This window comes from Apodemus sylvaticus, chromosome 6, assembly GCF_947179515.1.
Source record: "Apodemus sylvaticus chromosome 6, mApoSyl1.1, whole genome shotgun sequence".
Lineage (NCBI taxonomy): Eukaryota > Metazoa > Chordata > Mammalia > Rodentia > Muridae > Apodemus > Apodemus sylvaticus.
This window is the reverse complement of record NC_067477.1, coordinates 122,308,884-122,321,852: the sequence shown is the minus strand read 5'-3', so window position 1 is coordinate 122,321,852 and position 12,969 is coordinate 122,308,884.

The following is a 12,969-nucleotide window of genomic DNA, read 5'->3' as shown; positions in this document are numbered from 1 at the left end:
GGAGTTTTACAGAAAGCTTGTAGTTGTCACTAACTTGAAAGAGAAAATTATTTCCCTCTTTGTGGCTATTTGGAGATCTTTTTTATCAGATTAGATTGAAGAAAGGTGAAATTTGACAAGATCATAAAGCTTGCCTCAACTCCAAAATATAGATGATTTCTTTTTCTATTTTCATCCTGTCTGTCTTTTTCCAATACCATTTTATTACAGCCTGCTCTGTTTATAATGCCCACATGGTTGTCTTTTTAAGGCTATTTTGCTACATTTATTTATTTATTTATTTATTTATTTATTTATTATTTATTATGTGTGGCTCTGTATCTATGGAGGTCAGAGGACAGCTGCAGAACTCTCTTTAACCATATAGGTATCATGAATTGATTGGCTGCCATTTTCCAGGCTTGTCAGCAAGTCTCTTTAGCTGCTGAGTCATGTCACAAGCCCCTATTTCATTCTCTGATTCTACAGTGATAAAATGGCATAAATAAAATAAATAAAAGCATGCCTTCCATTTCTGATGTTGGAAAACTCATCAGTAATGTTCTGTCACCCTGTCTGGGAAGGGCCTACTTTGTCTCATGGATCACATCTGTCACTTCTGTTCTCACAGGTAGAAGAGGCCTGATGCCAGTGTGAAACCACTATTTTTCATTCATAAGGCTTTGATCCAGAACACATTCACGTCCTTAAATTTCACTTGCTAAGGTATTGCGATAAATTTGACATGCCAAACATTCAGACCACAGCTAACATTGATGCTAATGTAATGAGATATTTACTGGACCCAAAATATATAATGCATTTCCATGAAAAAGACCACTATTATATTGGCATATGTAACGAGGGCCTTGAAGATGTATCAATAGTATAGCACTGAAAAGTGCATTTGAAATGGCTTTAAAGGACCCTGCTAGAGTATATGAATTTTAGAAACACTCTGGACTTATCTGAATCCACTGTATCACAGTAATTCTCAAATTGTCCTTTGAGAGAATGTATGGGGTAGGATACACATTCTGAGTAATAATATGCTCAGGTCATTCTGCTCACAATATACCCAGGATATGTGTGTGAAGTTGTTTTCGGAGATGGGAATGTTCTTAGGAGGAAGTCATTCCCACATGACCAGCCTCACTCTGCTTATCTGCCTACTGGTTCATGTGCTTCTCCTAGCATACCATAAGACAGGGGTTTAGCATCATTTAGTGCACAGATTTCAAATGTCCTAAACTCCTGGCACCAGAGGGAATTGCATTTATTAAACTAAAGATAATTTTAATATTTCTACTTGAACTTCAATGAGAAAGGTATGACACAACACAGTGAACAAGCCTGGCTCTGAGCATTCCCATTGGTCTTGTTACTGGGTTTCATATTCAAGTATCAGAGATTTTTCACTAAGAAGCAAGGTCATTCATTCAGTTCTTGAAATTACTTCAAGTATAAATATTGGCCACAGAATTTGTGAGGTCCTTCAAATCACTAAGCCCTGGCCTTCCTGAGTACAGAGCCTGGGGTAACTGAATGAGCCTTCTCTGCCAAACACCAAGGCAATAATGCTAATAACGCAGTTATTAACCTCTATAGCATAGAAGTGCAGACTGTTTACTGAGGGAAAAGTTAAAGCTGTCAAAGAATGAGCTCACACAATGTTGAGCCATCAGACAAGTGATTTGGGTTACTGTGACCTTGGATGACAGGTGTCTAATAACTCTATAGTACCATGAAGATAATAAGAGTACTGTCATGTGTAGGCCAGTTAGTGTCTGTAATGTATAATGTAAGTGGTACACAACTAACCAACATACTGATCCATTCTTCTTCATCCTTTCAATTATTACAATCTACGCATCTTGGATACCACACAGGGAATACTTATTCTACACAAGAATTCCTGTTCTATTCTTGAGTTGCTATCACCATTTTCCTGGGAAAAAAACATTTTCCTTCTCATTTAAGCTATCACGGTTTTCATTTGGATGTAAGTAGTACCAATCATATAAATGCTTTAACTATACAAACAAGTTTTTTTGACTAGGCATAGTACTGTAACAAACTTCAGACATATTCAAAGTACAGACAAAAAGAACAGTTCTACTTTAATTCTGTCTTAAGGCATAGCTGAGTCTCTAGACTCTTTTCGAGGATTACAAACCCAAATACCAGAAAGGATTGAGTCCCTATGCAAGCCATCAGCTTGGTCACAGCTGGTTCCAGGCCAGTGGACAAGGCAATCCTTACACAGTTTATTGGTAAATATTTGTAAGTGGTTTTGAAAAAAAAATCTCCTCTGCTGATACAAAGTATAATTTGTATACAATGGAGTCTTCAAAAGACCTTCAAATGACTTCATATTTCAAGACTCAAAAATGAGAATAAAAGGGTTTGAGAGAAAGGGACAGGAAGAGAAAACAGGAGAAGAAATTCCTTAGGGGACAGTTCAGCCCTTGAGTTATGCTCATTACTTTTTTATCACCAGTGTAAGATGTATAAACTATGGAACAAATGCAAGACTGCATGAGCTGACCCCATTTCAACTATGAGCTGTGTTACCAAATGTATGTTGTACTTTTGGAGAAGGGAGTGCAGAGGGGGGGAGAGGGAGACAGACAGAGAGAGTGTATGTATATATGTATGTCTGTAAGTATGTATGTATGTAACATAATTTGTATGTGGAAATCAGAAAGACAACCAGTGGGAATCCATTTCCTTCTTCTACCATGTGTGTTACAGGGATTGAACTCAGGTATTCATGTTTGTGTCATTTCCAATATATCTTAAAAGTTATTGTGATTTGTCTTCCACGTATAACCATGTTAAGGAAATATCACAGAAAATCTCTGTCACTAAGTAATCATATAATTCTTCTGTTTCATCACGAATCTCCTTTACCTGCTGAAGCATCTGGCAGGCCCACCAACAATATTTTGAAAGATCATTTACATCACTGGAGCTACAGTGTTTCAAAGAAGCTTCCGAAGGCTGGAACCCACAAGGCCATCCTTGACTTTCTAGTATTTAATGAAAACATGCCCTGTGTAGAATTTTTTCTACCATTGTCAGAACACATGTCGGAACCAACATCCAAGTTTTTATTCAGTGGTAAGAGATGCTGTTTATAATTATGTCCTTAAATTTTCTCTGTTGTTTTCAATATTCCACACCATATTATAGACACTCAGACATCTATAATAAACTGTGGATTATTTAGTGCTATACTTGGCTGAACCATATCTCTTTCATTAATTAAAAATACATCAGTGAAACACCACATGCAAAGGAGATTCATGGATTATTTCTTTTTTTTTTTAAATTCGGTCTATTCTTTATTTACATTGCAAAAGATTTCCCCTTTTCTGACTCCCCACTCCCCAAAAGTCTCATAAGCCCTCTTCCCTCCCTCTGTTCCCCCATCTACTCCTTCCCACTTCCCTGTTCTGGTATTCCCCTATACTGCTGCATTGAGTCTTTCCAGAACCAGGGGCCACTCCTTCCTTCTTCTAGGACATCATTTAATATGTGGATTATGTCTTGGTTATTCAAAGTTTCTAGGCTAATATCCACTTATCAGTGAGTGCATACCATGATTGATCTTTTGAGACTGGGTTACCTCACTTAGTATGATGTTTTCCAGCTCCATCGATTTGTCTAAAAATTTCATGAATTCATTGCTTCTAATGGCTGAATAGTACTCCATTGTGTAAATATATCACATTATTTTTGTATTCATTCCTCTGTTGAGGGACACCTGGGTTCTTTCCAGCTTCTAGCTACTACAAATAGGGCTACTATGAACATAGTGGAACATGTGCCCTTATTGCAAGACAGGGAATCCTCTGGGTATATGCCCAGGAGTGGTATAGCAGGGTCCTCCAGAAGTGTCATGCCCAGATTTCTAAGGAACCACCAGACTGATTTCCAAAGTGGTTGCGCCATCTTGAAATCCCACCAGCAGTGGAGGAGTATTCCTCTTTCTCCATATCCTCGCCAACACCTGCTGTCTCCTGAGTTTTTGACCTTAGCCATTCTGACTGGTGTGAGGTAAAATCTCAGGGTTGTTTTGATTTGCATTTCCCTAATGATTAATGATTTTGAACATTTCTTAAGGTGCTTCTCGGTCCTCCAAAGTTCTTCATGTGAAAATTCTTTGTTTAGCTCTGTACCCCACTTTTTAATGGGGTTATTTGGTTCTCTTGGTTCTACCTTCTTGAGTTCTTTGTATATATTAGATATTAGCACACTGTCAGATTTAGGGTTGGTGAAGATCCTTTCCCAATCTGTTGGTTTATGTTTTGTTCTTTTGACAGTGTCCTTTGCCTTACAAAACTTTGTAGTTTTATGAGGTCCAATTTGTCTATTCCTGATCTTAGAGCATAAGCTATTGGTGCTCTATACAGGAACTTTTCCCCTGTGCCCATGTCTTCAAGGGTCTTCCCCAGTTTCCTTTCTATTAGTTTCAGTGTGTCAGGTTTTATGTGGAGGTCCTTGATCCACTTGGAGTTGAGCTTAGTACAAGGAAATAAGAATGGATCAATCACATTCTTCTGCATGCTGACCTCCAATTGAACCAGTACCATTTGTTGAAAAGACTGTCTTTGTTTCACTGGATGCTTTCAGCTCCTTTGTTAAAGATCAAATGACCATAGGTGTGTGGGTTCTTTTCTGGATCTTCAATCCTATTCCATTGATCTGGTTGCCTGATTTGTACCAATACCATGCAGTTTTTATCACTATTGCTCTATTGTAAAGTTTGAGGTCTGGGATACTGAATCCCCCAGAAGTTCTTTTACTGTTGAGAACAGTTTTAGCTATCCTGGGTTTTTGTTATTCCAGATGAATTTGAGAATTGCTCTTTCTAGCTCTATGAAGAACTGAGTTGGGATTCTGATGGGGATTGCATTGAATCTGTAGATTGACTTTGGCAAGAAGGCCATTTTACCTATATTAATCCTGCCAATCTATAAGCATGGAAGATTTTTCCATTTTCTGAGATCTTCTTCGATTTCCTTCTTCAGAGATCTGAAGTTTTTGTCACATAGGTCTTTCACTTGCTTGGTTAGAGTCACCCCAAGATACTTTATGCTGTTTGTGGCTATTGTGAAGGGTGTCATTTCCCTAATTTCTTTCTCAGTCTGCTTATCCTTTGAGTATATAAAGGCTACTGGTTTGCTTGAGTTGATTTTGTAACCAGCCACTTTTCTGAAGCTGTTTATCAGTTGTAGGAGTTCTCTGGTTGAGTTTTTGGGTCACTTAAGTATACTATCATATCATCTGCAAATAGTGATAGTTTGAGGTCTTCATTTCCAATTTGTATCCTGTTGACCTCCTCATGTTGTCTAATTGTTCTAGCTAGGACTTCAAGAACTATATTAAAAAGATATGGAGAGAGGGGGCAGCCTTGTCTAGTCCCTGATTTTAGTGGGATTGCGTCAAGTTTCTCTCCATTTAGTTTGATGTTGACTACTGTATATTGCTGTATATTGCTTTTACTATGTTTCGATATGATCGATTTTGGAGGAGGTACCATTAGGTGCTGAGAAGTAGGTATATTCTTTTGCATTGGGATGAAAAGTTCTATATATATCTGTTAAATCCAACTAGTCCAAAGCTTCAATTAGTTTCACTGTGTCCCTGTTTAGTTTCTGTTTTCTGATTGATATGAGTGGAGTGTTGATCTCACCCACACTTATTGTGTTAGGTGCAATGTGTGCTTTGAGCTTTAGTAAAGTTTCTTTTATGAATGAGGGTGTCCTTGTATTTGGAGTATAGATGTTCAGGATTGAGAGTTCTTCCGGTTGGGTATTTCCTTTAACCAGCAAGAAATGTCCTTCCATGCCTTTTTTGACGACATTAGGTTGAAAGTCAATTTTATCTGATATTAGAATGACTACTCCGGCTTGTTTCCTGAGACCATTTGCTTGTAGAATTGTCTTCTAGCCTTTTACTCTAAGGTAGTGTTTGTCTTTGACACTGAGGTGTGTTTCCTGTATGCAGCAAAATGTAGGGTCCTGTTTATGTATCCAGTCTGTTAGTCTATGTCTTTTTATTGGGGAATTGAGACCATTGATGCTAAGAGATATTAAGGAGTAGTTGTTATTGCTTCCTATCATTTTTTTTAAAGATCTATTTGTTTATTTTATGTATATGAGTACATTGTAGCTATCTTCAGACACATCAGAAGAAGGCTTCAGATCTCATTACAGATGGTTGTGAGTCACCATGTGGTTGCTGGGTTTTGAACTCAGGACCTTTGGAAGAGCAGTCAGTGCTCTTACCTGCTGAGCCATCTCACCAGCCCATCTTCCTATCATTTTTGACGTTAATTTTATACTTGTTTCTTTATCTTCTTTTGCTTTTTATGAAAGAAGTTTAATATCCTGTTTTTTTTCTAAGGTATACTTGCCCTTGCTGTAATGATGTTTTCCCCCTATTATCCATTGTAGGCCTGGGTTTGTGGAAAGATATTGTGTAAATTTGGTTTTGTCATGGAATATCTTGGTTTCTCCATCTATAGTGATTGAGAGTATCACTGGGTGTAGTAGTCTTGGCTCTCATTTGTGTTCTCTTAGAGTCTGCATGAGCTCCACCCAGGATCTTCTAGCTTTCATGGTCGCTGGTGAGAAGTCTGGTGTGATTCTGATAGGTCTTCCTTTATATGTTACTTGCCCTTTTTCTCTTACTGCCCTAAGTATTCTTTCTTTGTTTAGTACATTTGGGGTTTTGATTATTATGTGACGGGAGGCATTTCTGTTCTGGTCCAGTCTATTTGGAGTTCCGTAGGCTTCTTGTATATTCATGGGCATCTCTCTCTTTAGGTTAGGGAAGTTTTCTTCCATAATTTTGTTGAAAATATTTGCTGGCCCTTTGAGTTGTAAATCTTCACTCATCAATGCCTATAATCCTTAGGTTTGGCTTTCTCATTGTGCCCTGGATTTCCTGGATGTTTTGGGTTATAAGCTTTTTGCATTTTGCATTTTCTTTGACTGTTGAGTCCATGGTTTCTATGGTATCCTCAGCATCTGAGATTCTTTCTTCTATCTCTTGTATTCTGTTGTTGATATTTACATCTATGGCCCCTGATTTCTTCCCAAGGTTTTCTATCTCCAAAGTTGTCTCCCTTTGTGCTTTCTTAGTTGTTTCTACTTCTGTTTTCAGATCCTGAAAGTTTTTGCTCAGTTCCTTCACTTTCTTGTTTGTGTTTTCCTCTAATTCTTTGAGAGATTTTTGTGTTTCCTCATTCATAACTTCTGCCTGTTGATCATAGTTCTCCTGTATTACTTTAAGTGATTTTTGCATTTCCCCCTTATTGGCTACTAACTTCTGACCCATATTCTCCTAAATTTCTTTAAGTGATTTTTGTGTTTCACTTGTAAGGGCTTCAAGCTTTTGATCGTTTTTCTCCTGAATTTCTTTAAGAGATTTATTTATTTCCTTCATGTGTTCTTCTAACAACATCCTTACCAGTGATTTTGAATCCAACTCTTGTTTTTCTGGTGTGTTGGTGTATCTGGGACTTGATGTTGTTGGAGAATTAGGTTCAGATGCTGCCATAATGCCTTGGTTTTTGTTAGTAATGTTCCTACATTTGCTTTAGCCATCTAGTTTTTACTGGTGTTAGCTGGTCTTATTGTTACTGGCTGGTGCTTCAACCTACTGTGGACCTTTAAGGCTATTTCTGCGACACTGGATGACTGGGTTTCCTCTGGCACAGATTGCTGATATGCTGTCTTCCTCTTTTGTGTCTTTGGAGCCCTGCTCAGTCTTGCCTCAAGCAATGTTATACTTGGGTTGTCTCAGTAAACCAGGTGTTCTTGGACTGCTCTGTTATGGAGCGAAGATACTGGCAGTGGTGGGGATGGTGGGTAGGGGGGAGAGGGGTCACTCCCTCTATTGATTCTCATGTAGGGCACAGGCCCCAAGACCGACTGGCTGGCAGATGAACCGCCAATTTACTCAGGTCCTGGGTGCAGGCACACCCCTGGCAGTTTGTACCCCCAGAGATCTTAAGCTCAGGATAATACAGTACCTAGTGATGCTTTTCTGCCCAGGTAGGCAGTGAGTTGCTCCCTCTGCTGCTCTCCACGCAGGACACAGGCCCCAAGACCAGAGGGCTGGCAGATGAATTGCCTATGTGCTCAGGTCCTGGGCACAGGCAGATGCCTGGCAGTTTGCACCCCCAGAGATCTTAAGCTAGTGATGCTTTTCTGCCTAGCAGGCAGTGAATATGGCTGCGGGGAGTCTCTCCTTCTGCTGCTCTCCAAGCAGGACACAGGTCCCAGGATGGGAGAGCTGGCAGATGAACCGCCTATGTGCTCAGGTCCTGGGCGCAGGCAGATCCCTGGAAGTTTGCACCCCCAGAAATCTTAAGCTGGGGATAATACAGTATCTAGTGAAGCTTTTCTGCCCCGGCAGGCTGCAAAGATGGCCTCTGGGAGTTGCTCCCTCAGCTGCTCTCCATGCAGGACACAGGCCCCACGACTGACCTGCTAGTGATGCTTTTCTGCCTAGGCAGGCGGTGAATATGGCTATGGGGAGTCTCTCCCTCTGCTGCTCTCCACGCAGGACACAGGCCCCACCACCTGCAGGCTGGCAGATGAACCACCTATGTGTTCAGGTCCTGGGCACAGGCAGATTCCTAGTGGTTTGCCCATGGATTATTTCTTAGAGAAAGATTAACTGTAGCATTTCTTGTGACTATGGTATACATAGAAAACAATTCAGAATAACTTTTATGTTTTAAATTTGGAAAGGACACAAGTTTTAAAATAGGGACATGGAGAAACATTATATATTAACTGGAAAAGATCAGAACTTATGCAAGTGATATGGCTCAGTGATTAAAAGACTTGCTCCCAAGCTGAAGGGCATCAGTTCAATACCCCAGATTTACATGGCAGAGAAAAGAACTGACTTTATCGTGAACTCAACATTTATTCTTCTGTAGCAACTTTCTAAATGCTAAGATTACGGATTACTGATATGAGCCATGACACTTAACCAACGGCTAGATGAGTTTTAACAAGAGTAGTGCATTATGGTAACAATGTTTTATACTTTTAAACTTATTTTTCATTATTATTTATTGAAAAGGGAAATAAGAGCACATTATGATAAAATTAAAGCTTTACATGGAAAATTTTTCAGATAAACACATTAAAATTGACAGTTTTCATGGCAAACTAAACAGTAAAGTGGTAGACATGTAAAACATTGCTAAATTTATTGAAATATGGGATAGAAACATTTGATGATAAGATTTATGTGGAAAATATTTCTGATAAAATTGTAGGAAAATGTAGAAAAATGTGTTAGAATTGAAGATTATTATGGAACATTTTATATAGATATAATAATGGTACCTTCAATTAATTTAGAAAGAGTTTTATATCTACCATTTTATATTTAATATTTTCCATAAAATAGTCAATTTTAATGTGTTTGTCTATATATTTCTTGAATTTTACCAGAAATATTTTCTTTGTCAATTATCAATGTTATCTGAAAATGATTATTCTTCCACCTTCAATCAACTTAGAATCATCTTTATGCCTATCATTTTATCTATATAATTTCCATAATAATCTTTAATTTTAACATGTTTTTCTATATATTTCTTCAATTTTATCAGAAATATTTTCCATGTAAATCTTCAAGGTTATCAGAAAATGTTTATAATTCCACTGTCAATCAACTTAGGAATACTTTTATGCCTACCATCATTATACCTATATAAAATTTTCCATCATAATCTAGACTTATAATTATTATCTTTCTGAAGAAATGCAGACATGCTTACTGGTTTGTTAACACGTCAAATCTATTCTGTTAAAATTTAACCAAAGATTCAAACATTAGAAAATGATAAATGTCACATCTTTTAGACGACAAAAGAACTATGTATAAACACAGACTGGTTTCTACTCCCTAATGCTTTACATTCAGATATTGTCTCCAGCTTCTTGTTTGTATCTTAAAAGTAAAATGAGATTGTAAAGCTGAACTCACTTCTTCTAGCCATATATAAGGTGTTCATCTTTATCAATACTTTTAAATTTGTTCATAAAATATATTTGATCATTTCTTTTCCCTCAAGTCCTCAAATATCCCCCCCAAACATTCCCTACCAACATATCTAGCTATCTTCATCTTTTTTCCTCATTCTCTTTTCCTCTCCCCATCATAAAACACTATGCCCTCACACACACACACACACACACACACACACGCACACGCACACGCACACGCACATGCACACACACACACACACACACACAGTGTGACTACACACATAAAAAGAAGGGGGGAGAGAGATAATCAAACAAAGAATCTATTTTGTATTGGTCAACTACTCTTGAGCACAAGTTCTATTATGGAGTGTGATTGATCTATCTTGTGTCACTCCATTGCAAAAATACTGATATTACCCTTCTGAGCATGTATCAATTACAAATAGTGTCTTGGTTATTGAGGAGGCTTTGTGTTCACTTCAACGTTTCACTTTTAGGATTTTGTCTGCATTAAATATATGCAAATGTTATAAGTTCATACCTGAATCAGCCCTGTTGTAACTGAAAACACTGTTTCCCTGGAGTCTTAACTACTTTTCTACTTTTTTTCTTATATGGAGTCTTGAGAAGAGGAGTTGGTAAAGGTACATACATTGCACTTATGGCTGTGTATTTTGCATCCTCTCTGCAAATCCAGTTGTAACTAGAAGATTTTTTATGAGGGTTGACTAATACATTGAACTCTGGATATACATTATTAGAACTTATAGCTAGCTTTATGTCATTAGGAGTCATTTAATTGATATGTTAATTTAACAGATTATTAGTAGTAGATATTTTTGCTAAGTCCCATGACCTACCTAGGCTTAGGTTCTTGACCTCATTAACATCATAATGCTTGTGTTCCATATCTTGGAATGCGCTTTAAGTCCAATACATTATGGTCAGTTACTCCCATAACCTTTCTGCCACAATTTTACCAGTATATCTTCCAGGCAGTTTACTGTTGTATGTTACAGGGTTCATAGCTGTGTGAAACAGTTATGATTACTTTTCTCATAATGTATACAGTACCTTCCAGTACTATGGATGCCAGTCTCTCTGCGAGTAACTTCTTGAACTTTTTTTTTTTTTTTAAATAATGGTCAATGTATTTTGACTTGCATTTAATACTAGGTATGTGGAAATTTCTCTATCTAAACAGCGACAAACTTAAATTCATTACCCAGATGTATTTCAGTTACTATCTTCATATATGTGGAGGCTGAGACTAACAGCGGGATTATGTTTTATCTACCAAAATTTCAGGGTTTCTAGTCCCTTCTGGTTTGGGCCAAAAAAATAGTTGTTAGTGTACTTTATTTTTCAAATAGTCACACTCATTTTATAAGTATCATATATTGAAACATTGTTAATCTCCTACTCTGAAGTTGTTTTCTGTAGTTAGTTTGCATTTGTTTGAAGGGTAACTTCTCCACTTTTGTTCTTAGTATACTCATAGGTGGGGATACAAGTTTATCGAAAAGATTCTTCTAAGTTTATAAATATAAGAACATCAATTTTATCCAACTATTTCTCAGAATCTGCCCAGAAACCTCTCATGGAATCATACATTTCCTCTAAGATAAGTGTGTATGTGGGGTGTGGGTGTTTGCATGTTTGTGTGTATGTGTGGGTATGTGTGGATGTGTGGATATTATTGTTATTTTGTTGCTGTTTCTGTCAAGGAATCAGCAGGTGTCTATCTTAAGAACTCAAAACTTATGTATGAAATGGATTCTAGAGGAGCCAACAGAAGGCAATAATAGTTCTCAAAAATTCTAGCAATAATAGCAGGGGGCAGCTAATTGTCTGAATGCTGTAATGCTTCTGAAATAGTTTTGATTGTCTTCCATCAACATTTTCCCCTTAAGTCTTGCCAATTACCAGCTTTGGCGTCTAAGGGAGGAGTAAATCGAGGTTCTTTACAGCCACTGACAGCAATTTTTACAGATATAGATGGGGGCTGATGCCTATAGCAGCCAGTAATTAGAAATATTAGAGGAGACATTTTTTTCTGAGGGAACAAAGCTTAGTTTAGTGGGGCTGGCACTGCTTGTGGCCAGTAAAAATTTTTGAACTCTTTTAACTCCTTAGATTCAGCAAGAAAGAAAAAGAAAAAGAGAAAATTCACACATATACAAACACACACACACACACACACACACACTGAGTAGATTACAGAATCCAACAACTTCATACATACAAATACATACATGCATACATTAAGACAGACAGATAAAGAGACAGACAGACACATACATGTTCACACATAGAATGGATGGAGCAAAGCTTCAGCAAGCAGGCTGCAAGCATTTCACAACACACACACACACACACACACACACACACACATATATATATATTATATATATATATATGCACATACACATATTCCTGGTAGATAAATGGAGCAAAGTTCCAACACACTGTCACACAAACGTTACATATATACATCAATGTGCATAGCTGATGGATGGAAGGAACTTTGTGTGCATATATATGCACGCATACTCGGAGGGTTGAAGGATCAATGTTCCAACAACTATATTCTTTCAATTATGTCTTATATGTCCAGCAAAATCTCTCAAGATGTATAAAATAACATTTTAGTTTTTTCTGGTGAATGACTATTAAAAAAAGACAATATGTTCCCCAATACCTTTATAAGAAATAATGTTACTTAGTACAGGTAAAGAAAAATTATTTCCAAGAACCGATATACATTCTTAACTAAACAACTTGTAGATTAACGAAGTGTGTAAGCAAGCAAGATAGTTTTCTCCTCTAGTTTCTCTTACAAGCAGGCAGAAATTTGTGGTTACATAGAAAGGATTAATTATTTTATTATTTATCTTTAAGAGTAATCTCATAAGACTCTTAAAAGAATCACAAATCTAACCTTTTATATAAAATCAGTCAT